The sequence below is a fragment of the Crinia signifera genome, chromosome 8 (assembly GCF_055691185.1).
Source record: "Crinia signifera chromosome 8, ASM5569118v1, whole genome shotgun sequence".
Lineage (NCBI taxonomy): Eukaryota > Metazoa > Chordata > Amphibia > Anura > Myobatrachidae > Crinia > Crinia signifera.
The window spans coordinates 67,413,659-67,436,706 of record NC_139224.1 but is presented as its reverse complement, the minus strand read 5'-3'; the positions used below and the strand labels follow the sequence as shown (position 1 = coordinate 67,436,706).

The 23,048-nt window shown below is 46.2% G+C and overlaps 1 protein-coding gene across 3 annotated transcripts in view; it reads left to right on the top strand.

Moving 5' to 3' along the window:
- The first annotated feature begins 14,064 nt into the window (after positions 1 to 14,064).
- Positions 14,065 to 23,048, top strand: part of L3MBTL2 (L3MBTL histone methyl-lysine binding protein 2) — a 176,564-nt gene continuing 167,580 nt past the window's right edge. For all 3 annotated transcript variants that reach the window (XM_083156631.1, XM_083156632.1, XM_083156630.1), the window contains exon 1: positions 14,065 to 14,182. The gene's annotated coding sequence lies outside the window, so the exon portion shown is untranslated. The remainder of the gene's footprint in view (positions 14,183 to 23,048) is intronic.

The following is a 23,048-nucleotide window of genomic DNA, read 5'->3' as shown; positions in this document are numbered from 1 at the left end:
AGCAGAAGGTTCTGTGGTGGCTTACATAAGCAGGTTTAATCCAATTAGCAACAGGTGGCTCTCTCACAGCCCCTAGCTGTTAGTAATTAGCGGCATGCATATTCCAGTGTATGGTTAGTCAACTTAACAGTCAGTTTATACTTTAAAAGTTTAGTAACTTGCCAGGCTCCAGGTAAAGCTTTATATGTTGTGGATCTTACACGGTCTTTAGGCTGCAGATTCCTTGCATGTGCATTGCAGTCAAGAGGACTCGTCCACGCTTCTGGAATGGTGTCAATCAACCAAGGGCTTGTGGCTGTATAAAAGTACAGGCACTTGTGGGTCTCCTTTACGCTTTCCCCGCCTTTGAATTCAGCGGCTTCCTCAGAAGGATGTGTAGATGGATTGAGTGCGGCCTACCAATCCTAAAACAATCCAAAATTTTGGGGGTTTTGCAAATTATTATAGACCATCATTTTCATCCATTCTTTTTCGGATCTAGTGGCTCCTATTGTAGCCTTGACTAAAAAAGGGGCTGATCCATCCAATAGGCCTTCTATATCTTAAGTAGGCCTTTGTTTTGGCTCCTGTCCTTAGAAACCCCAATCCAGATCATTCCTTCATTGTGGTGGTTGATGCATCCGAGGTGGCGGCAGGGGCTGTTCTTTCTCATTTTCTAAGGTTATGGGGGGGGGGGGAATCTTAGAATGCACACCCGATTTACATGAGGTGCTATCATGCTGGGACTTGTAGTTCTGCAAAGAAAGACATGTGGTGCAGATGCACACTCCATATTATTAATCAAAATCAATTAATAATAGAGGTTCTTGGTATATTCATTGGCCAAGAAATATTTGCCCACCAACCAGCTTCACGGTAACCTCATTTCTGGTGGGTCCCTAATACTAAGAATCTGGTCGCGGAACCCCAAAAAGGCCAGCATAAGCCAGTCACCCCAGGGTAGCACACAAGTGAAAAACTAAGCTATAAATGTGTGTTAATAAGAAAGAAGCAGGAGCTAGAGGTTAAAAAGTGTAGTGCTAGGAAGTATAATATTAGTGAAAATAAATACTGTAGTGCTAAATAAATGTTAGGGTGTGCCACCCCGAAAGTAACTCGGCTACACCAACCCAAGGGGAGCCGCGCCCCAAATCCATCTCCAAGACTAGCAATTAGTGTAAATTTTTAGGTCTTACCTTCATTGTGCCTAGGGTGGCCAATCCCGGGATCGGCGGGATCCCGGGATTTGGCCCCCAAAACGCCGGGATTTCAATCCCGGGATTGGAGTTTCCAATCCCGGGATTTCGGGATTAGACTACGCATGCGCGCAGTCTAATGCCGGGCAGCGTCTGAGCATTGCTCAGACGCTGCCCGACTTCTCCCGGCAGCACTGCGCAGCGTGACCTCTCAGCGTGAGATCAGAGGTCACGCTGCGCAGGAAGAGGTCGCGCCCGGCATTGTAATGCCGCACCGCCCGCCCGCCCAGCCAGCGCACCCACCCAGACAGCCAACGCGTCCACCCGCTCGCCCGCCCGCCCAGCCAGCCAGCCAGCGCGCGCCTACCCAACCAGCCAGTGCATCCACCCGCCCACCCAGCCAACACGCCAGCCCGCACCCAGCGGCATTGACGACCCGTCCCCCACCCAGCAACCCCTCAAAATGTGAGTAATTTTGGGGCAGTCTTTTTATTGGGAAAGCCAATCCCGGGATCCCGGGAATCCCGGGATTGAGCATTTTTCAATCCCGAATCCCGGGATTGAAAAAATGCCCCGGGATTGGCTTCCCTAATTGTGCCCTCAGTTTGCAGTCTGTGGCTACCAGGGACCAAACTGGTGAACTAATGTTCAGATCAGGTGGGCGGGGTGCTACTCTAAGTTGAAGGAGTCCCAACCTTCAGGTGTACAGGTGTACACAATGTTAGTTTATAGGGGGGGGGATCTTAGAATGCACACCCGATTTACATGAGGTGCTATCATGCTGGGACTTGTAGTTCTGCAAAGAAAGACATGTGGTGCAGATGCACACTCCATATTATTAATCAAAATCAATTAATAATAGAGGTTCTTGGTATATTCATTGGCCAAGAAATATTTGCCCACCAACCAGCTTCACGGTAACCTCATATCTGGTGGGTCCCTAATACTAAGAATCTGGGGCGCAGAACCCCAAAAAGGCCAGCATAAGCCAGTCACCCCAGGGCAGCACACAAGTGAAAAACTAAGATACTGTATAAATGTGTGTTAAGAAAGAAGCAGGAGCTAGAGGCTAAAAAGTGTAGTGCTAGGAAGTATAATATTAGTGAAAATAAATAGTGCTAAATAAATGTTACGGTGTGCCACCCCGTAAGTAACTCGGCTACACCAACCCAAGGGGAGCCGCGCCCCAAATCCATCTCCAAGACTAGCAATTAGTGTAAATTTTTAGGTCTTACCTTCATTGTGCCCTCAGTTTGCAGTCTGTGGCTACCAGGGACCAAACTGGTGAACTAATGTTCAGATCAGGTGGGCGGGGTGCTACTCTAAGTTGAAGGAGTCCCAACCTTCAGGTGTACAGGTGTACACAATGTTCGCTTATGGGGGGGGGATCTTAGAATGCACACCCGATTTACATGAGGTGCTATCATGCTGGGACTTGTAATTCTGCAAAGAAAGACATGTGGTGCAGATGCACACTCCATATTATTAATCAAAATCAATTAATAATAGAGGTTCTTGGTATATTCATTGGCCAAGAAATATTTGCCCACCAACCAGCTTCACGGTAACCTCATTTCTGGTGGGTCCCTAATACTAAGAATCTGGGGCGCGGAACCCCAAAAAGGCCAGCATAAGCCAGTCACCCCAGGGCAGCACACAAGTGAAAAACTAAGCTATAAATGTGTGTTAATAAGAAAGAAGCAGGAGCTATATGGAGCCTCAAAAACTTCAGGCTGTTTTGGATTGAGTGCGGCCTACCAATCCTAAAACAATCCAAAATTTTTGGGGTTTTGCAAATTATTATAGACCATCATTTTCATCCATTTTTTTTCGGATCTAGTGGCTCCTATTGTAGCCTTGACTAAAAAAGGGGCTGATCTATCCAATAGGCCTTCTATCTCTTAAGTAGGCCTTTGTTTTGGCTCCTGTCCTTAGAAACCCCAATCCAGATCATCCCTTCATTGTGGTGGTTGATGCATCTGAGGTGGCGGCAGGGGCTGTTCTTTCTCATTTTCTAAGGTGGAGGCCAATTATGATGTCGGGAATCAGGAGTTACTGGCCATTAAGTGGGCTTTTCAGGAATGGAGGCATTGGCTCGAGGGGGCTAGTCATCAAGTCCTGGTTATCACTGATCATAATAATCAGTATATCGAAGCAGCCAAGCGTCTCAATGGTCGTCAGGCTCGCTGTGCTCTGTTTTTTACCCATTTAAATTTTCTCATTACGTACAGACCTGACTCTAAGAACGTGAGGGATGATGCACTCACACAATGTTTTCTTCTTCATCACGAGGGTGAGGCATCTGCGGTCTCTATTTTACCTGCCACGTGTATTTGAGCTGACCTTACCCAGACTTTAGAGGATCTTATCCGCCACACACAGAACCAGACTCCTGTTCAAACTCCTATGGGTTGTCTTTTTGTTCCTAAGTCTCTCAGATGTAGAGTTCTTGATGAGTTCCATGATAGCAAGATTGCTGGTTTTCCATGTTTTTTTAGGACATTGAAACTCCTTTTTTGTGTCGTTTGGTGGCCTAGTATTTCCCATGATACTAAGGAGTTTGTTCTTTCTTGCCCGGCTTCTGACAGACATAAAGTGCCCTGTTCTCTGCCCGTTTGGAAACTTATGCCATTGGCCATCCCTACTAGACCCTGATCCCATATTGCTTTAGACTTTGGGCAGTATTCAATGCCCTTTTTCAGCATGTGCAGCGAATCCTGTTTAGGATTTGCTGCACATTCGCCGCATTCCGGAGGGCTGGAGCATTCGCTGCCAGCCCTCCTTGTCACTCTATTCAACGCCACAGGGGCTTGCTGCCCCTAACAGCGATATTTAACCAGGGAGCTGGGGATGGCGACAGGCAGGGAGATGGAAGCCTTCCTGCCTGCCCCAGAATGTGGGGGGGGGGGGGGGAGAAGGAGGGCTCCCAAAGACACAGGCAGCACAAGCTGCGCCCCCCCCCCCCTGGGAGAGCTGGCAGGTGCCCTGTGGAGGGAGCCGCTGCACTCATCCCACTCATGCATATGTAATGAGCAGTGGCGTACTGTAAGTTCATCCCAGTTGCCCGGAGGCAAAATAAATATTGGTGCCCCCCTAGCGCGCACGCACACACACACCCACACCACCTTAAATAAATATACATATCTATGTATGTATGTATGTATGTATGTATGTATGTATGTATGTTATGGAAATAATGTTTAAAATAGAGTGTGACGTCTGTGGTTCTGCTAGGAGGGGAGTCAGCCACGAAAGCGATTTTGATGGCTTTCAATTAACTGATTCAAACTTGCAGGGGAGGAGAGGTGCCCCCTTGGGAGCAGGAGCCCGGCGGCAGATGACTCCATTGCCTCCCAGAGTTATGCCTCTGGTAATGAGACCAGTGTGAAGTGAATATCTAATGAGCAGCTTCCCGCCCCCTGCTGGCGAATGTGTAAAAAAAAAATTATAAAATTGTAAATTAAATATATATTCATGTGCTGCAAGCACATGAATAAAAGGGATGCAGTTAAAATCCCGGCGGTCGGGATCCCGGCGTTCAGAATCCCGACGCCAGAATCCCGACCGCCGAAATTCCGACACTTTCTCCCTCCGTGGGTGTCCACGACACCCCTGGAGGGAGAATAAATTAGTGTGCCGAGTGTAGCGAGGCACCGGGCCCGCTGCGTGGCGAGCGCAGCGAGCCCGTAAGGGGGGGCGATCCACGCCCCCCCCCCCTTGTCGGGATTTCGGCGTCGGGATTTTGAACGCCGGGATCCCGACCGCCGGGATTTCATACTGAATCCGAATAAAAAATAGCATGCCCCTTCACATTACTGATTTTTTGACACACACAAAAAAAATACCCATCATTTTAAAAGATCACATTCCAGTTCACCTTAAAAAGATGTTGAATGCAAAATGGTGAATCATGGCGAAAATCATGCTGAAAGCAGTTCTCCTTCATTGAATACACTCTCTGCAAATCCCAGTTAAAACCCCAATGAAATACACCAGCAAATTGCAGCGAGCATGAAACGGAGAACTGGCCGGCATTCACTGTTCGCTTTCGAACATTGAATAGGGTGAATCAGAATTTCAGTGAAAAAGATTCACCGCAAGGAGTGAAAATAGCCTGTTTTGCAAAAAAAAGTGAATCGGAAGCATTGAATACTGCCCTTTGCCTTCTGGTTTTAACACCATTTGGGTGGTCATGGACAGACCTAGTAAAATGTTTCTTTAGCATATTTTTAGACTGCATGGTCTGCCCACGGATATTGTGTCGGAACGAGGTCCACAGTTTATTGCACAATTTTGGAGGCTTTTTTGTTCCTCTCTCAAAATTAAACTCAGTTTAATCTCAGTTTTTCATCCTCAGTCGAATGGTCAGATGGAACAGCTTAATCAGTCCTTAAAACAGTATTTTTGTTGTTGCAAAATGACTGGGCTGATTTCCATCCTTTTGTTGAGTTCACCTACAACAATGCTTATCATTCCTCCTCTAAAGCTTTGCCTTTCTTTTCTGTGTTTGGGTACTATCCCAGAGCTAACTCACTAGGAGTCGAAGCTCCAATGCTTTATTCTTCTGGGACTTCCAGCCTTAGTGTGATTTGGAAGAAAGTATGTTTCTTAAAGAGGTTGCTTTTAGGGAGAAGGTCTTCCTTGATAAATTCTGGTGTACTTGTTCATTTTAAGTTGGTTACTGGGTCTGGTTTTCAACCCAGAACATCAAACTTCAGCAACATTCAGCTAGATTTGGCCCCAGGTTATTTGGTTCATTACAGATTGTCAAAAAGGTAAACAAGGTTGCCTTCCAGTTACAGTTGCCCAAGTCTCTAAAAATTGCTAATACGTTTCATTCCTCTCTCCTTAAACCCATCAATTTTTTTCCAACAAGTTCCCTCGCAAGATCAGTAAGGGAATACCCTCAGTGGAGGTCCAGGGGCAACAGGAGTTGTTGGTGGACAAAATCTTGGATTCCAAGATCTACCAGGACTTCGCTTCCTTGTCCATTGGAAGGGATACGGTCTGGAGGAGAGATCATGGATCTCGGATAAGGCTCTTCATGCCCCCAGACTTAAGAGGATGTTTTTTTCTGGAGTTTCCTCATAAACCTGATGGCAGAGGTTTTTTAACCCCTCATGGGGGTACTGTTAGCCACGTTGATCGACAGCAACTCTGCCAGATCTGTGCTCTGGTCTGATGGAATTCCCCTTGCTTCGGCAACCGGGGACACGATTAGTACTTCTGCCTATCGGCACCTGACTGGGGTACTACTTCTGCCTGGTGGTTACCGGAGCAACTGGAGATGTCGGTCTGGCGCGCCTTCCTGCAGCCGTCGGCATTAGGTCCGGGGGGCTGTGGATCCTCCTCAGGTGATTGGCTCTTTTAAGTGATTCAGGCCAGCACAGCCCAGTCAGTGATAGCTTTCTTTTGTGGCAGTCACCTGACACTCTCTATGCTTCTGTTACTTCTGCCTAGTTTATTCCATTGGTTCCTGGGATTCCGGTAGTGCTTCCAGTCTTGGTTCTGGTATAACCATAAGTGCTCCACGTTTGAGCTCTGGTTTATCTTTATTTATATGAAAGTAACATTCTGGGATGAGTCTTGTGTTTCTTATTTGGTCCACACTTGTTACCTTCCCTCTGGGATCTCCAGAGTATTGCTGCAGGTCTTCGCTATTTTGGTTACATTAACCTTTGCGGGGTTATTTCCTGTTTACAGGACTTTTCCGTACTTTTGTGTGGTTTCGGTGTTTTTTTTTTTGTGTGTGTTGTATTTCATGCTTTCGTGTGGTATCTTTCTTGTACTTGCGACTGGGTTGTCTTTGGTTTGCGACAAGGTCGCTTATACTACTTGTTATCCTTCTCCCCTGAAGTTGGCCTGGTGCCATTTTATTAGATCCCAACAGTAGTGTGGACCAGCGGGCCCAAATCTAAAGATTCAGGTTAGCAAGAAGTCTCTGAACCTCTCCGGAAGACTGGCAGCCGGAAGACGCAGTCACGTCCCGGCCGCCAGTCTTTTGGAGAGGATCAGAGAGATCAATATCTTAACATCAACCAATATCAATATTTTTACATCAATCAATGAAATCTGAGATTCAATATTATGTCACTACCTTGCCCTATAAATATCAAAGTAGTGGCCTTACCCACCATACTGCTGGCATATTGAGAGACAGCAACACTGAACTAAGGTAATATTCCCACATAACAATAGTCCCCATTATGTGATCTATTTATTCAAATGTAAACTATATATTTTTCACTTGATTGGATTTAATAATGTAAGAATATCTTTGGAAAATTTCCTGCAGCTTTAAATGGAAGTAGAGGCTAACAAAAATTCCCTACAGAAAACCCATTGGACACTGTACCAGTAACCATAGGGAGAAAGGAGCAGTTAGCAAATGTGTTCTAAAATAAACTAGGGCACTAATTTGGGGCATAAAATGAATAATTGCAGAGAGCGGTGTCTGTAATCATTCAAAATTAAGTAATGGCTACCCCATTGCTTTCACTAGTTAAGAGAATCTCACCAAACACAGATATTAAAAAAAAGTTCAGATTACCTGTCATAATTATTATTACCCTCCTCGTGGATATTATGCTTCCACTACACCATACCCTAGGTAACCTATGCAGTGCACCATAGATGGCTACCACAAATGCTTATAGCTTGGACCGGATAAATAATCTATGGATCTATTAATTCAGTACATATCATATTAAGCGCATTTCAGTCGCCTGTATGCCTTATTTTTCTTGTATGGTATAGAAACCATATTGTAGTATGCCCAAGATGGCTGCCTTGTCTGTGTGTGAGATGAAAAATACTTGGATCTGATTGTTATGTAAGGGCAATGGGGATTATTGAGAACTGATCACTGCACTGTGATACGGTATACACCACCTAGCCAAAGTGAAATTCCACCCCTTGCAAGCTTGCAAATTGCTTAGCACGGCTTGTAAAAGTGCTGGAAATCCATTGGAAAGCCACTCATCATCGAACAATTTTTCCACTGTGTGCAGTCTGTGCATATTACTCAGTGGCTGCGATAGAAGCGGTCGGATCAGGACCATAGCTGATGTCACCTCAAATACCTGGGAACCCAAGGCACTCACAGAAAAAAGGCAGGTTACCACCCCCATACGTCGGCTTCCTGTCAATCAACTTGCATATGGCCAGCGATAAAAAAAAATATTTATCGCAGGATGGACGTGTGCATTCTATATATAATTGCTCACGCTGTGAATTTGAAGCTGTACGATCAGTTCTGAAACCCCACTGCCTCTAACTTTAATACAATGCATATCAGAATGTTGTGTAATATCTTCTAGGCATTGCCTATTCACCCAGGGTAACCCATCTAGTGTGCCATAAATGTATGCCTCCTCTGATACCATACATGGGTGGGCTATGTGAACTGTGGAACTTATTAATCAAAATGGCCCTGCATTAGGCTAAATGTGCCCATTATGTTTACTGTTTTTCGATTAATTTTTTCTTTGTGCTGTAATACTAAAACCTCCGTGCTATGCTTTAAAGCTTGTTAAGAGTCCTACTGGAGAAAAGCACTTTAAAAGTAAAATTATTATAATTTACTATATATTTAAACTATTTATATATATTCTTATTTTTATGAATAGTCAAATTATTAGTAGAAGACATCTTTCATGGTGTCCCTTACTGACTACTGTCACACAACCAGTCCAGGTTTATATTTCATAGGTTTCCAAGATTTGAAATAGATGTGACAATTTTAGATGCACTCTGTTCACCTTTCAGTGCTAGATGCCATGACACTTGATCTAGCTGTGCATATTGGAGAAGCTTGATGGCCTAATAATGCCTTTCTCATGGGGCCATAAGAGGATGATGATATGGGCTGCTGTTGTACAGAGAAAGCCATGAATGTATTGCAGATAGATGGAACATTATGCAGGTTTGCATAATACCCTGAGAGAGTGGGCAGATACCGTTTTTGCAAAATTCACAGACAGGTTCAGATTTATAGATTTGCCTGCATGCAGGCACTCGAGGAAGGTTCAGGTTTTCAGGATGACCCATGTAGGATTCGCTGGGGCAGCTTTGCAGGATGACGAATGTAAGAACATCAGTGTAGGTTTATTTTAGGATCCAAAATCTAGGATCAATGAAGCAGGTCTTCAAGATATGTAGAGTGAGAACCATAAGCCAAGGTACGAGCCTCTGGAAGATTTGTAATGGAAATTACTAATACCAGTTTCTGCTATAAATAGGGCAACGTAACTGGTGATTAGTTCATGATCACATGATTTGGATCTCATAAACACTGATTGGTAGGATGACTGGATTAATTCATTGCAATATGGCAGTGCCCCCAGACAGAACATCAGTCATATCAAGGTACAGTGTTTGGCACTATGGAGCAAAATGTGTCACTAGAGTATCAGGTTACTATAGGTCAAATAGCTGCATCAATTTCCTTACTACCTGTAATTTTTGTGTTTACTTGTGGTAATCTGTACAATTAATACAAAACAAGCAATCATAAAAAAAAACACATAGTTTTTCTTAACCAAAAAACCCTAAAAACTACTGGAATGATGAGAGGTTCTCTGTCACCAAAAGTGCAATAAACAGTAATTGTGGGATTTCGGCCCTGAATAAATAATGAAGAACCGAGGTATTCAACATGTGGACCCCCCCGCTGCAGTGTGACTACACATCCCAATATGCCTAGCCAGTTTTGTTATTAGGGCATGCGAAAACAGTGACAAGGCATGTACTGGGATATGTAGTTCCACTGTACCCATTATACTACACCATGGACCTTATTCTGGTTGACTTGCAGCCTTGTGAGTCCCCCAGATGCCGCCCGCCACCCACCTGCCCCTCCATTTGCATAATCATCCATTCACAGCCTTGGGTGCGGGGGAGAAATCATTTGATGGTCGGCGACCATCGAATGATTTCTCCAGTGCTCACAGAACTGAGACACCTCTGTGGTGTCTCAGATCTCCAAGTGCCCTGTGCAGTAAGCGGGTGCCAAAACGCTGGGCATTCCCATGGGCTGTGTCACTGCCCTCGGCCCGCACTGCTAGGTGTGAGAGGGTTGGCGAACATGCAGTTCACCATGTCCGCTCACACCAAGTGTCTGTACATGCGCATAACTGCGCATGTGCAGACACTAAAAATCGGTCACCTGTGCATTCAATTAGATCAGAATAAATCCAAATGTCCAAAGACATCTACTGTGTACACTGTGTAGACCTCTGAATCAGGTCCTCATAGAGAACTATATATTTAGGATTAATATAGCACAAATACTTATTTTAAGAAAATGTTGTATGCTGTGACTAGGTCAGCATGCTGCCATATGAGGATAGGAATATGTGGAAACGCCTGTATAAACAATGGCTAACTAAAAAATGGTCTGCGGGGGGGGGGGGGGGGGGCGGCACTGCGGGCGGAGGGCAGCATCTGATGGACTTGCAAGCCTTGCGAGTCAATCAGAATACGGCCCTTTATCTGTCAACTATTAGCATGTTAACCTTTTTATCTGTCGACTATTAGCATGTCAACCTTTTGTCAATGACAACCTTTTTCATGTGTCGACCAATAGCAGTCCACCTAGTGACTATCTACAATAGACACTATTGGCCTATCAACCAGAGCCAGGTATTTTGTTGTCATTCATCATGTCAAAATTTATTATGCACAATTCACATTTTTCAGAATCCACTTGTTCATTATGACTACATTCTGGAATAAGAAACCAGGGTGGAGTGAATGGAACAAGCCACAATTAAAAGATGGAGATCAGAGTAAATTTACTGAATCTACAAAATAGGCAGAGCCAAGGGCGTAACAGCTGCATTTAGCAGCCCCTGGGCTCTGGCTAGAGACAGCTTAGTGAACCCAAAAAAGAAGAAGAAATAAGGTACTTGTTTCCTAGAACGGCCACAACGATTTAGATCGTTGTGGTCGTAAGATAAAAAATCGGATCGATCGCATCGCATGCGATTTGGTCGCATACGATGCGACCGATCCGATCTGCCGATTTTTCACCCGATTTTTTTTTTTTTTACACCAGATTTGTTTAAATTGCCCCCCCAAATGTTAATAAGTGTGCTAGACCCCACGATAGACGTGAACCCGAAGCGTGGCGAGCGCAGCGAGCCCGCGAGGGGCGGCGGTGCGCGTCCTCCGACCTTTTCATTCCCCTACTATCCACTAGGGCGTGGAGTGAGAATATAATAGTGTGGCGAGCGCAGCGAGCCACCGAGCCCGAAGCGTGGCGAGCGCAGCGAGCCCCGCGAGGGGACGCGTCTAACTTCACAGGTATACGCGTCCCCTCGCGGGGCTCGCTGCGCTCGCCACGCTTCGGGCTCGGTGGCTCGCTGCGCTCGCCACACTATTATATTCTCACTCCACGCCCTAGTGGATAGTAGGGGAATGAAAAGGTCGGAGGACGCGCACCGCCGCCCCTCGCGGGCTCGCTGCGCTCGCCACGCTTCGGGTTCGCGTCTATCGTGGGGTCATGGCGGGCACATAAAAAATGTGAAATGGGTCATATTGGCCCATTTCACCTTTTTTATCATTTTTCCCTATGTGAGATGGACTTAATCAAGTCCATCTCATCTTGTGCCATTATAATGGCACAAGACCGACCGATTTCAATGTTAAAAGATTTTTTAACATTGAAGTCTATGGAAAAATCGGGTCAATCGGTCGGTCGCATCGCGGCCGATTTTAATTGGTCGCGACCGACCGATTGACCCGATTTCTGTCAATCAAAGTGAAAAAATTGTAAAAAATCGGCCACATCGTGAGGATCGTGTCCCTTAATTAAGAGCCACGATCACTCACGATTGTGGCCGTTCTAGGAAACAAGTACCAGAAATAATAATACTTCCTAGAGCATAGTTCGGCTGTAATTGTGTTACATTAAGGCCACATCTCCGAGGGAAAAAGTCACCCGTGATCCCTCCTAGAGCCACCCGAGTCCTTCCTGGGAGGCAGGATAGCATGCTATATATCATATACATTCATTTGCATACAATTTATCACATGTGATTCCAGCCAAGTCTGGCCAACTCGGATGTGATCCAACTGATCGCTTCTACAGCCGGTGCGATTCGCAGGCTCCAGAGCAATGCACACCAGAGGCAGAACTCTGGGAGGCAATGGAGTCATCTGCCGCCGGGCTCCTGCTCCCAAGGGGGCACCTCTCCTCCCCTTCAAGTTTGAATCAGTTGATTGAAAGCAGTTGATATCGCTAATGTGGCTGATTGGGTATAATTTTTGCAATTGTCACACTTTGTATTAGATCCCATGACCTGTCCAAATGGAGACAGACACCTTACTGATTGAGCTATTTCTACAATGTCTAGGTATACAGTCATAAGGTCGCCCACTATATTGCTGTGTACACACGGGGGAGATAGGGGCTATAATCGCTGGGAATATGGTCGCAGGCGACCATATTGCCAGTGATTGGGAGTGTGCCCCGGCGATTAATCGCCGGGTGCGCGCTCCCGTTTTCTGCCCCATTGTAATCGCTGGTCGCAGGAGCTTGCTCCTGCGACCAGCTAATTACCTCTGCGGCACCCCCAGCAGAGGTTCGTTTTCAACAGCGACCATCTCTGGTCGCTTGTTGAAAAGGAGACACTGAGCAATATATTGCTCAGCAATATATTGCAAGCAATATATTGCTAGCAATATATCTCCCCCCGTGTGTACGCACCTTATGTCGACAGTCAAAAGGTCCACAGGGTCAAAAGGTCGACATGGAAAAAGTTGACATGAAAAGAGTCGACATGAGTTTTTCATGTTTTTTTGGTGTCTATGTAGACATAGGTCATTATGGACACTGTCTAAGTGTACCGTGTCTGCTGGTAATGCTTTAGGCACACTATTATATTCTCCCTCCACGCTGTAGTGGATGGTAGGGCATGAAATACCGCCTGTCGGCTCATTAAAAAAAAAAAACCACTGCATGTCGACCTTTTTCATGTCAACATTTTACCATGTCGACCTTTTTACCCTTTCAACCTTTTGACTGTCGACCTAGAGTCAATCTCAGATAGTTAATATTTCTGTAATGCCAGCTACAACCTTAATAACAAAAACTAGCCTTATTGCTGTACATGTGTATTAATAAAATAAGAAATGACTCTGATCACACATACATGAGAATTTGCCAACAACACAATAAAATATGAAATGTTTTGTCGGGTATGGGTGAAAACCGGACCAGGACAAAACCCCAAACTCTGCATTTTGGGGCTTGTAGCCTCCGGTCCGGGGGGTGTCCTGTCCGGGGGGGCTGCCTGTGACACCTGTCACCAGGTAGAGAAGGAGGGGTAGAATAAAGCCTCCCTGTATGGTCCGGGCATGTAGGAAAAAACGGATGGTCCGGACCACCCGGGGAGGCTGTAATCTCCCCTCCCCCATGTCCCTGGTGATAGCTATCACAGGGACACGACCCCCCCCCCCCCCCCCCCCCCCCGGACAGGACACCCCCCGGACCGGACCCTACAAGCTCTGGACTGCAGATTTTGATGTCCTGTTCGGCGGTCCGGAGTGTAGTCCGGTCCGGTTTTTAGTTTTTACATAGTCCCTGTTTTGTCACATTATAACGCATGGTGTAGGATCTACGGACTTTCAGAATTCTCTAATTCTTTTCCTATTCCCAGATACAGCATGTTTATTTTGTTTATTTTTGTATGCCCTAAATTATCAATGCATTCATTACAACCTTCATGTTTTATACTGCCCCCCTCCTACTCGGCATTCTATTTACAAACTATTATATTCCAGCTCCCATGTGCAATTGATGTTGTTATCTAAAAACCATTCTTTTGCCACTTTACAGCTCCGGATCTCATACAGAGTACAGACATACACTGTCAGCTGTGCACTATAGCAATAGCCCATAACGTTGTCTCCGAGTCACTCACACTACAGCACACAGCGCACAGTTGGCGTCATCAGTAGATGCCAGCAAGCAGATGTCGGTGGCGCATGCGCGATCTCTCACGGTGAGGCTGTGGACGGTTCTCAAATGTTCCTGCTATTTTACAGTTTATATATTATTCCATCTCTGTGACTATGTCTAGGCATAGGAGCAGCTCGGAAGCGTTTGTATCGTTATATAGACTATAGAAGGAATTGAGCTAGTGCGCTTTCATAGTTTATGAATACAGCACAGCTTCCTGTCCATCCTAATTGATGATATTTGATACATGTAGCGTATTAATTGTAACATCACTTTTTTGTTGAAATACAATACAAATGTGTATTTTTGAATAGTTTTTGCTGTATTACTTTCTGCATTTTATAGATTATGGTACTTGTTTCCTAGCACGGCCACAATCGCGGGCATCGCTGGGATAATTTTTAATGGTCTGCGATGCGACCGACGCGATGCCTGCGATTTCCCATTGAAATGCATTGAAAAAGTCAAAATCGCGTCGGTCGCATCGTATGTGGCCAAAAAAAGCATGCGATGGTACCGACGCGATGCCCGCGATTTCCCATAGGGAACAATGTAAAATGCCTTAATTTAACCAAATCAACATAGGGAACAATGTTAAATGGGCCAGACACCCCAAACCCCCCCCCCCCTGACCAGTGAAATGCCCCCCCAAAAATAGTTAACGCCACCCCACGATCAACGTCAACCCGAAGCGCGGCGAGCGGCGGCAGCGGTACGCGTCTTCCGACCTTTTCATACCCCACTATCCACGTCGGCGTGGAGTTGAGTATAGATAGTGTGGCCAGCCAACGAGCCCGAAGTGTGGCGAGTGGACACGGATACCTGTGAAGCCCGCGAAGGGACACGCTTACCGGTGAAGGTATCCGCGTCCCCTCGCCACGCTTCGGGCGCGGTGGCTCGCTACGCTCGGCACACTATCTATTCTCAACTCCACGCCAACATGGATAGTGGGGGTATGAAAAGGTCGGAGGACGCGTACCGCCGCCCCTCGCGGGCTCGCTGCGCTCGCCACGCTTCGGGTTGACGTTGATCGTGGGGTGGCGTTAAGTATTTTTGGGGGGCCATTTCACTGGTCAGGGTTTTTTTTTTGGGTGTCTGGCCCATTTAACATTGTTCCCTATGTTGATTTGGTTAAATTGAGTCATTTTACATTGTTCCCTATGGGAAATCGCGGGCATCGCGTCAGTCGTTTTTTTAGCCCGCATGCGATGCGACCGACGCGATTTTTTTACCTGCGATGCCCCAGATCAAGATCGTTGTGGCCGTGCTAGGAAACAAGTACCTAGATTATAATAAAAACACTATGCTCTGTCTATTAGATATTTTCTCGTGTTCAGAGTGCAGGCAGCGGGGTATGGGTAAAAACCGGACCAGGACAAGACTCTGGGGGGTGTCCTGTCCAGGGGGCTGCCTGTAAGGCCGGTTTCACACACTCCGGCTCCTGCCGGACGGTGAAATCCCGCACGGCCAGGGAGCCGTGCCGCACACAGTAGTTTATCATGGAGGGGATGCCCACAGCCCGGCAGCCGTCCCTTCCAGTGGCGGGATCCGGCTGCAACCCTGCGGCCGGGCATTGGGCGTCCCGTGTGAATGGACACAATAGTGTCCATTCACAACTAATGTGTGCGGCACGGCTCCCTGGCCATGCGGGATTTCACCGTCCGGCAGGAGCCGGAGTGTGTGAAACCAGCCTAACACCTGTCACCAGGGAGATGAAGAGGGGCAGAATAAAGCCCTGTATGGTCCGGACATGTAGCAAAAACCGGACGGTCCGGACCCATACTTGACTACCTGACCCTCTCCATGCCGGAGCAAATGCTATGCACCTGTGGTAAAACACCTTTACCTAGCTCCCCACAGGTGATGGCAATCATACATTACCAGGGAAGTCCAAAAACAGAGCATTTTCTCCCGCATGGAGAGGGTCAGGTAGGCAAGTATGTCCGCACCACAAGGGGAGTGTCTTATCCGGGGGGGTCCCTGTGATAGCTATCATCAGGGACATCGGGAAGGGGAGATTACAGCCTCCCCGAGTGGTCCGGGCCGCCCGGTTTTTGATACATGGAGGGAGGCTTTATTCACTCCTCTCCCTGGTGACAGGTGTCACAGACAGCCCCCCTGGACAGGGCAGCCCCCCCAGTCGGGGTCTAGTCTGGGTCCGGTTTTTACATAGTCCCCAGGCAGCGTATATGTTTCCATGCAATTACTAGGTTATTGGTTTTTGTATGGAAATTTATATAATTTTCAAACCTTAAAATTGATATATAATATTTCTCATCTGCCAGTTATTAGTATGATCTAAAAGTTAAACACAATATTTGAAAAGGTCTCTGTGCTGAAATAAGACAAGACTGATATTATATTAAATAAATGCAAATTGATATTTATTTCATTTTGAAAGATCAGGTTGGTTTAATAAGAAATAATGAAGAGTACATACATCCTAAATGAATCAATATGACGTCATATACACATACATTAAAATTCTAATGTATAAGAGGTGGATCAGATAAAAATTTCATCAAAAAAGAACAACGAAGTGCAGACTGTCCATTACGTGATAATCAGAGGTTCCACTGGGGGTCCTGAAAATTATGTCTGACAGGTTTCGCTCCAATATGGGCGCTTTCTCAAAGATTCTTTGATAAAGTGCCCATGTTGGAGCGAAACTGGTCAGCCATAAATTGCTCAGGCTGTGAAGATGTTGGAAGAAGCTTCTTCTGCAGCTATGATTGTGAATATGGATGCAGCTTTTACTGATGGTGGATGCCACACCTGTATGGAAATCTGTGCCACATTCGGGTGTGCATCTACCAATCAGCCACGGTTGACGCATCTGGGCAGCGTGTCCCTCTGCAGTTCAGGCATAGCTAACACTCCTCAAATGCATGAAATGTATAAAGTTAATTTATTAACATTTACTCATATAGTACAAGCATATTTAATGTGCGTATATATAATTTTTATTCAACCTCTGAAATCGCAAATCTGAAATTATCCTCAGTGAATGCATGTTCCTGGGTGTTTTGCGTTATGTTACCGAATGACATCGTTCAGTCTTTTACCCACAGGTCGTTCATTTCGTGGGACTGCCGATATCATTAATGATATTGGTGATATCGGATATTGTATTGTGTGTACTGGTTATTACAGAGAGGTTCTGTTTTGTTGAGTGCTGGTCTTGTTGGTTTGCTCTATCATAAGCTGTGTACACACGGGCGATATATTGCCCAGCAATATATTGCTCAGTGTCTCCTTTTCATCAGCGACCAAAGATGGTCGCTGATGAAAGGGAACCTCTGCTGGGGGAGCCGCTGAGGGAATCAGCTGGTCGCAGGAGCAAGCTCCTGCGACCAGCGATCATAAAGGGCTAAAAATGGAAGCGTACACCCGGCAATTTATCACCGGTGCACACTCCAATCGCTGGCAATATGGTCGCTCAGCAACCATATTGCCAGCGATTATAGCCCGTGTGTATGCACCTTAACTCTATGGAGATATTCTTACAGGAGAGGAATCTTGTGATCCTTTTCCTGCAGCTTCCATCCTCCTATGTAGATTTTTTTCAAAATAATATTCACAAAAAAGGAAGTGATGTGATTGTGAAAGCAATCACTTGAATGCCAAGGTGTGAAATGGAAGTTATCAATTAGCTTTTAAAGTGACAACTTGCATTCTGTATAGTCTCTTACTGCAGTGATACAGAATTTGTTATTGCAGGTATTTAGCCACACAAAACTGGTGTGATAAATAGCAAATTCTTGTCCACTTTGTGTACAATGAGATCACTGAAAGTAACAGAACAGAGGCAAAAAATAATCAAACATGTACTATATACTATATATACCATATACTTGTGCGATTTGGGTCCTCTTAACCCGATTCGGCCGAGAACCCGTTGAAAAGGCGAAAATCATATAAGGCTTGTCTCAGATCATGGATCAGAGCCAGAGATTGAAAGTGCTGCACGCAAGATTTATCAGATCCGGCAGCACTTGCTGGGGTCGTATGCAAAAGGACCAAATACAGGGGTTCACTCCTTCAGACAAATTCCTTCTTAAATAGACAAAACCATGTGCACTGCAGGGGGGCAGATGTAAAATGTGCAGAGAGAATTAGATTTGGGTGAGTTATTTTGTTTATGTGCAAAAAAAATACTGACTGCTTTATTTTTACACTGCAATATAGTACATAATATAATAGATAATAAAACCCAAACCAATTCTAACTCTCTCTGCACAAGTAACATCTACCTCACCTGCAGTGCACATGGTTTTGTCCATTTGAGAAGAAATTTAGGAATTTGCCGGAATGAGTGAACCAGAATAACGCCTACAGTGTATCATATGCGATCCTGCCATCCAAGTAGGGATGGCATGTAGGGGGCCTTTAGTTTTATAACAGGCAGACTTGGTAATCCCCCCCCCCCCCGACCCTGATCCTGATTCCCTAGTGGTAGAGCCGTCCTGGGCTGTGACACATCATTGTAGCCCCATGCCACCCCTATATAATGCTGAGATTACAAAAATTAAACAGCTGAGGGTGGGGCTAGGATGTTGTGATTGAGCAAGAATAATGTCACTTTACTGAGCGGCTGACTCCAAGGGTGCTGATATGTCGGGGGAAATATGTACCCTTCTAGGGGGCCGGCTAAAGCACCAATTTAAAGACCCATTATATTAAATGTAATTGTACTCCAAAAATATAATGGTGTACCACTTGTCCTAAAGGATTCAGAAATTTTCCAATAATGTAGACCAGCACTAAATGTATTTTGTCCTATAAAAACTACATAGAAAACATTGTCTTCGGTTTGTCAAAATATATATATATATTTTTTTTTTTACTACTACTGATGTAAGGCTCACTGGTCGATAGTTGCTTACCTCTTCCTTGCTTCCACTTTTGTGCAGTGGGACTACATTCGCTGTTTTCCAGTCCTCTGGGATTACTCCAGTAGCTAGTGACTGGTTGAATAATTCTGTTATTGGTTTTACCAGCTCCCCTTTAAGCTCTTTTAGTATCCTTGGATGTATCCCATCTGGCCCCATTGATTTATCCACTTTCAGTTTTGAGAGTTCTGTGAGGACTTTCTCCTCTGTAAATGTACTTGTCTCTCCTTCAGTTTTCTGACTATACTTGCAACTTAACTGTGGCCCCTTCCCCTCTAACGGCCAAAAATGGTCTTGTCCATCCATACTCGGTCGGTCGAAGGTTCAGTGCTGTTTAATATTAATTCGACAAGACAGGCCCATATCGGAACAAAACTGCACACGTTCGATCAATATGCTGGCCATTCTTGCGATTATACTGCCAAAGCTGGAACGCCAATGTGGGCGTTCCATAGCTGCATGATCTCTGCTACAGCACAAGAAGTGTTCATCTCTCCCCCATGTATATTTAAAGAAATATACATGCACCCCCTCTTTATAGCAGGTCGTTGTATCTGTCCCTAGTCACCCTGCTGGCTGCTATAAAGACGGGGAAAAGTGTCTACAGTCAGCCGGCAGGGTGACTATGGACAGATACGGCAAACTGCTATAAATACGGGGTACGCGACTACAGTCAGTTTGCCGTATCTGTCCATAGTCACCCTGCCGGCTGACTGTAGACACGTACCCTGTCTTTATAGACTGCTGTTCTCTGCACAGCCAGTACCGATGTAAAAAATTAAATCACTTTTGTTTACAGCACCAATTGTAACTAAGTGCGTCTATGTCCTGATGTGTTGGCATGGCACCGGCCGGAGGCCGGCTCTGTCACGTCCGCTGGAAGCCTCAGCCGAAACCGGAAGTGGTGGCTGTTGGTGGCTGTTACGCTACATTGGAAGGCACCAGGGCAAAGACACCCTGACATTAGGGGCAAAGGAGTGCCGGGGCCAATGTCTGTGTGTGTGTATATATATATATATATATATATATATATATTTTATTTATTTATTTTGCTCCCACTGTGCCACCAATGATTGTTTGCGGGTGAGGATCCCAGATAAGTTGGTGATACCAGGAGCTGCTAATAATGTCCTGTCCCTCTCCTTGCTCTGGGGGCACGGTGACACCAGGACTTTGTACTTAGAGAGCCCAACAGATTAATTTGGAAATTAGTTAAAGTGCCATTTACCTCTGTCATGCTCCATTCATCCAGCCGCAAGTCTGAGCTATTTGTTTGCTTACAAGCAGCTGAGTGCAATTGCACGGCTGAGATATCTATGTGGAAGCTCCTCTCATTTATTATCCCCACTGTCAGAGTCCCACAGTCCCCAACTTTTCCTTCATTTTCCCCTTTTAGGAATGCCTGGATTTCCTCTTCGGTATGATCTTCTTAACCTTTATATTTTATGATGTTGCTAGCTAGCCCTTATGTACAATACACAATGTGGCGCTGCGATGCTCTGTAATACGTTTCAGTTCAGCTCTGCCTGGATCTGCTTTATTTTAAGCAGCCCATACACGCTGCTATGAGGGCGTGCTTTCCGTGCTGTACTAGCACGGATCACATTGCATTGCATTGCATGTGCATCCGTTGTGCATGCAATGCGATGCAATGTGATGAAACCTAAGTTCAAAAAGTATGTGCAAGCACATACTTTTTGTACTGTGCGATGAGGTGCCGCGGGAGCGCGCACCTCAAAGCACACATCGGGACAGCACGCTTAGCAGCGTGTATGGGCAGCTTATGGCCTATGCTGACTAGTCCCTGTAGTTACTATACCATATAACATTATTTTTGTGATGAAGTGCAGTTTTTTACGTCACTTTTCTGTGATAGATTTGAAATCTCCCATGCTGAATCTCCCATTATGAATCTCTAAAGGGCCCTACATACGCAGAGATGTGTGCCAGAGATACATAACGGGAGATTCAGCACAAGAGATTTCACTCTTGTGGCTCATTTCAGACAATAAGCCACATACAGAGAGATTTATGTCAGAGATTCAAATTGGGAGATTCAGCACGGGAGATTTCAAATCTGTCACAGAAAGTGAAACACTGCACTTCATCACAAAAATGGTATTATTACTGAACATTACTTATAATACTTTATTAAGTATTCTTTCACCTGCCCCTAATATTGCCCCCCCCCCCCCAAAAAAAAAAAAAGTTAATCATTGGTGGCTAGTGGTTCCCCCTTCACCGACCGACCCCCCCATATGCAAACTTTTAAACATTGGTGGTGCAGTGGGAACGAACATAAAAAAAAATACTTACCAAGTCCGGGGTCCAGCGTCTCGTCCTGTCATACAGACAATCATTTTGTAAAATAAAAAAATGGCATGGGGTCCCCCCCCCAGGCATGACCAGCCCCGGGCTTTTTGAGTGGTCCTGGTTCCCAAAATCCAGAGGACAAAGTGCGTGGGGTCCCCCGGATTTTGGGGACCAGCACCAGGCTCTTGGGCTGGCCCTGGTTTCCAAAATACGGGGGACAAAATGAATAGGGGTCCCCCGTATTTTGGAGACCAGCACCAGGCTCCACTAGCAGGGGGTGTAATGCCATAGCCAGGGGACACGCTTGATGGTGTCCCGTGGCCAAAGCATTACCCACCCTAACTAGTCAGCCCAGGCCGGGAGTTTTTGGGGAGGTGGGGACCCCCCAAATAAGGGGGTCCCCCCTCTCCAGGGCACCCCAGGCCTGGGCTGCAGCCCGGGGCTATCCCCTGCACCCCTGGGCGGTGGGTGCAGGGTTGATAGCTTGTTTTAACAGTAATATTGTCTTTTACAGTAGGACTACAGGTCCCAGCAAGCCTGCCCCACATGCTGGTACTTGGGAGAACCACAGGTACCAGCATGTGGGGCATTAAAGGCCCGCCGGTACCTATAGCCCCCCTGTAAAGGAAATATTAAAATAAAACACACAAACACTGGTTTTAAAATATATTATTAATCTGATTCTTCTTTTTTCACCCAGGGGAGCTCAGCCCCCCAGGGCTTCTGCGGCATCTTCACCTGGGGGCGGCAGCCGCCTAAGCTCTTTTGCATGGCTGCCGCCTCCCAGGGCTTCTGCCTCTTCATCTGTGTTCTACACCTGGGGGCGGCGGCCTTTTAAGCTCTTTTGCATTGGCCGCGCCTCCCAGGACTTCAGGAGCTCTTCTCTCCTTCTCCGCCGTCGGACTGACTGCTCCTACCCCGTCTCGAGCTGGCTAATATAGCCAGCTCTAGGGGGCGGGGCAATGACGCGGCGAGCCGTGATTGGCTGGCCGCGGCCATTTTGAAATTTAATTTTTTTTTTTTTTTAACATTTCCGCCGCGCTGCCGCCCCGCTGCCGCCGAGAGGAGAGGTGGGGGTGGCGATGGGGATGGGTGCTACTGCTGGTGGGGGAGGGGGTCAGGGGTGGCGGCGGCGGGTTCTGCGGCGCGGGGTGCGGCGGGTCTGCGGCGTCCGCAGTCGCTCGGCCCTGCTCATCTGCCCGCAGCCACACATGCGGGAGATGAGCAGGAGCTTTCTGAGCGACTGCTCTGAATTGAACAGCCCGTCCGTTCTGAATCTATGACAGATTCAGAACGGCGGGTGCGCGCATGTAAATCGCTGTGTGGGCTATATACACAGAGATTTACATGCATCTTCAGGCATTTTCTGAGCGATTTGTTAGAATCGCTCAGAAAATGCCTGAATATCGTGCTGTATGTGGGGGCCTTAACACAAATATCTCTGTATGTGGCTCATTATCTGAGAGAGTGAAATCTCTTGTGCTGAATCTCCCTTTATGAATCTCTGACACAAATCTCTGTGTATGTAGGGCCCTTTAGTTAATCAAGGATCTGTTTGCTCAGGCTGTGAACAAAAGAGTTGTTTCCTTGCCTTGTCTTGTCATAAAACCTAGATGCTGGGCACAGGGGGTTTTATGATTCCCAAACATATTCTGAAGCCAACTGTATACACACCTGCCTTGACACTCTGGGCGGCATTCAATG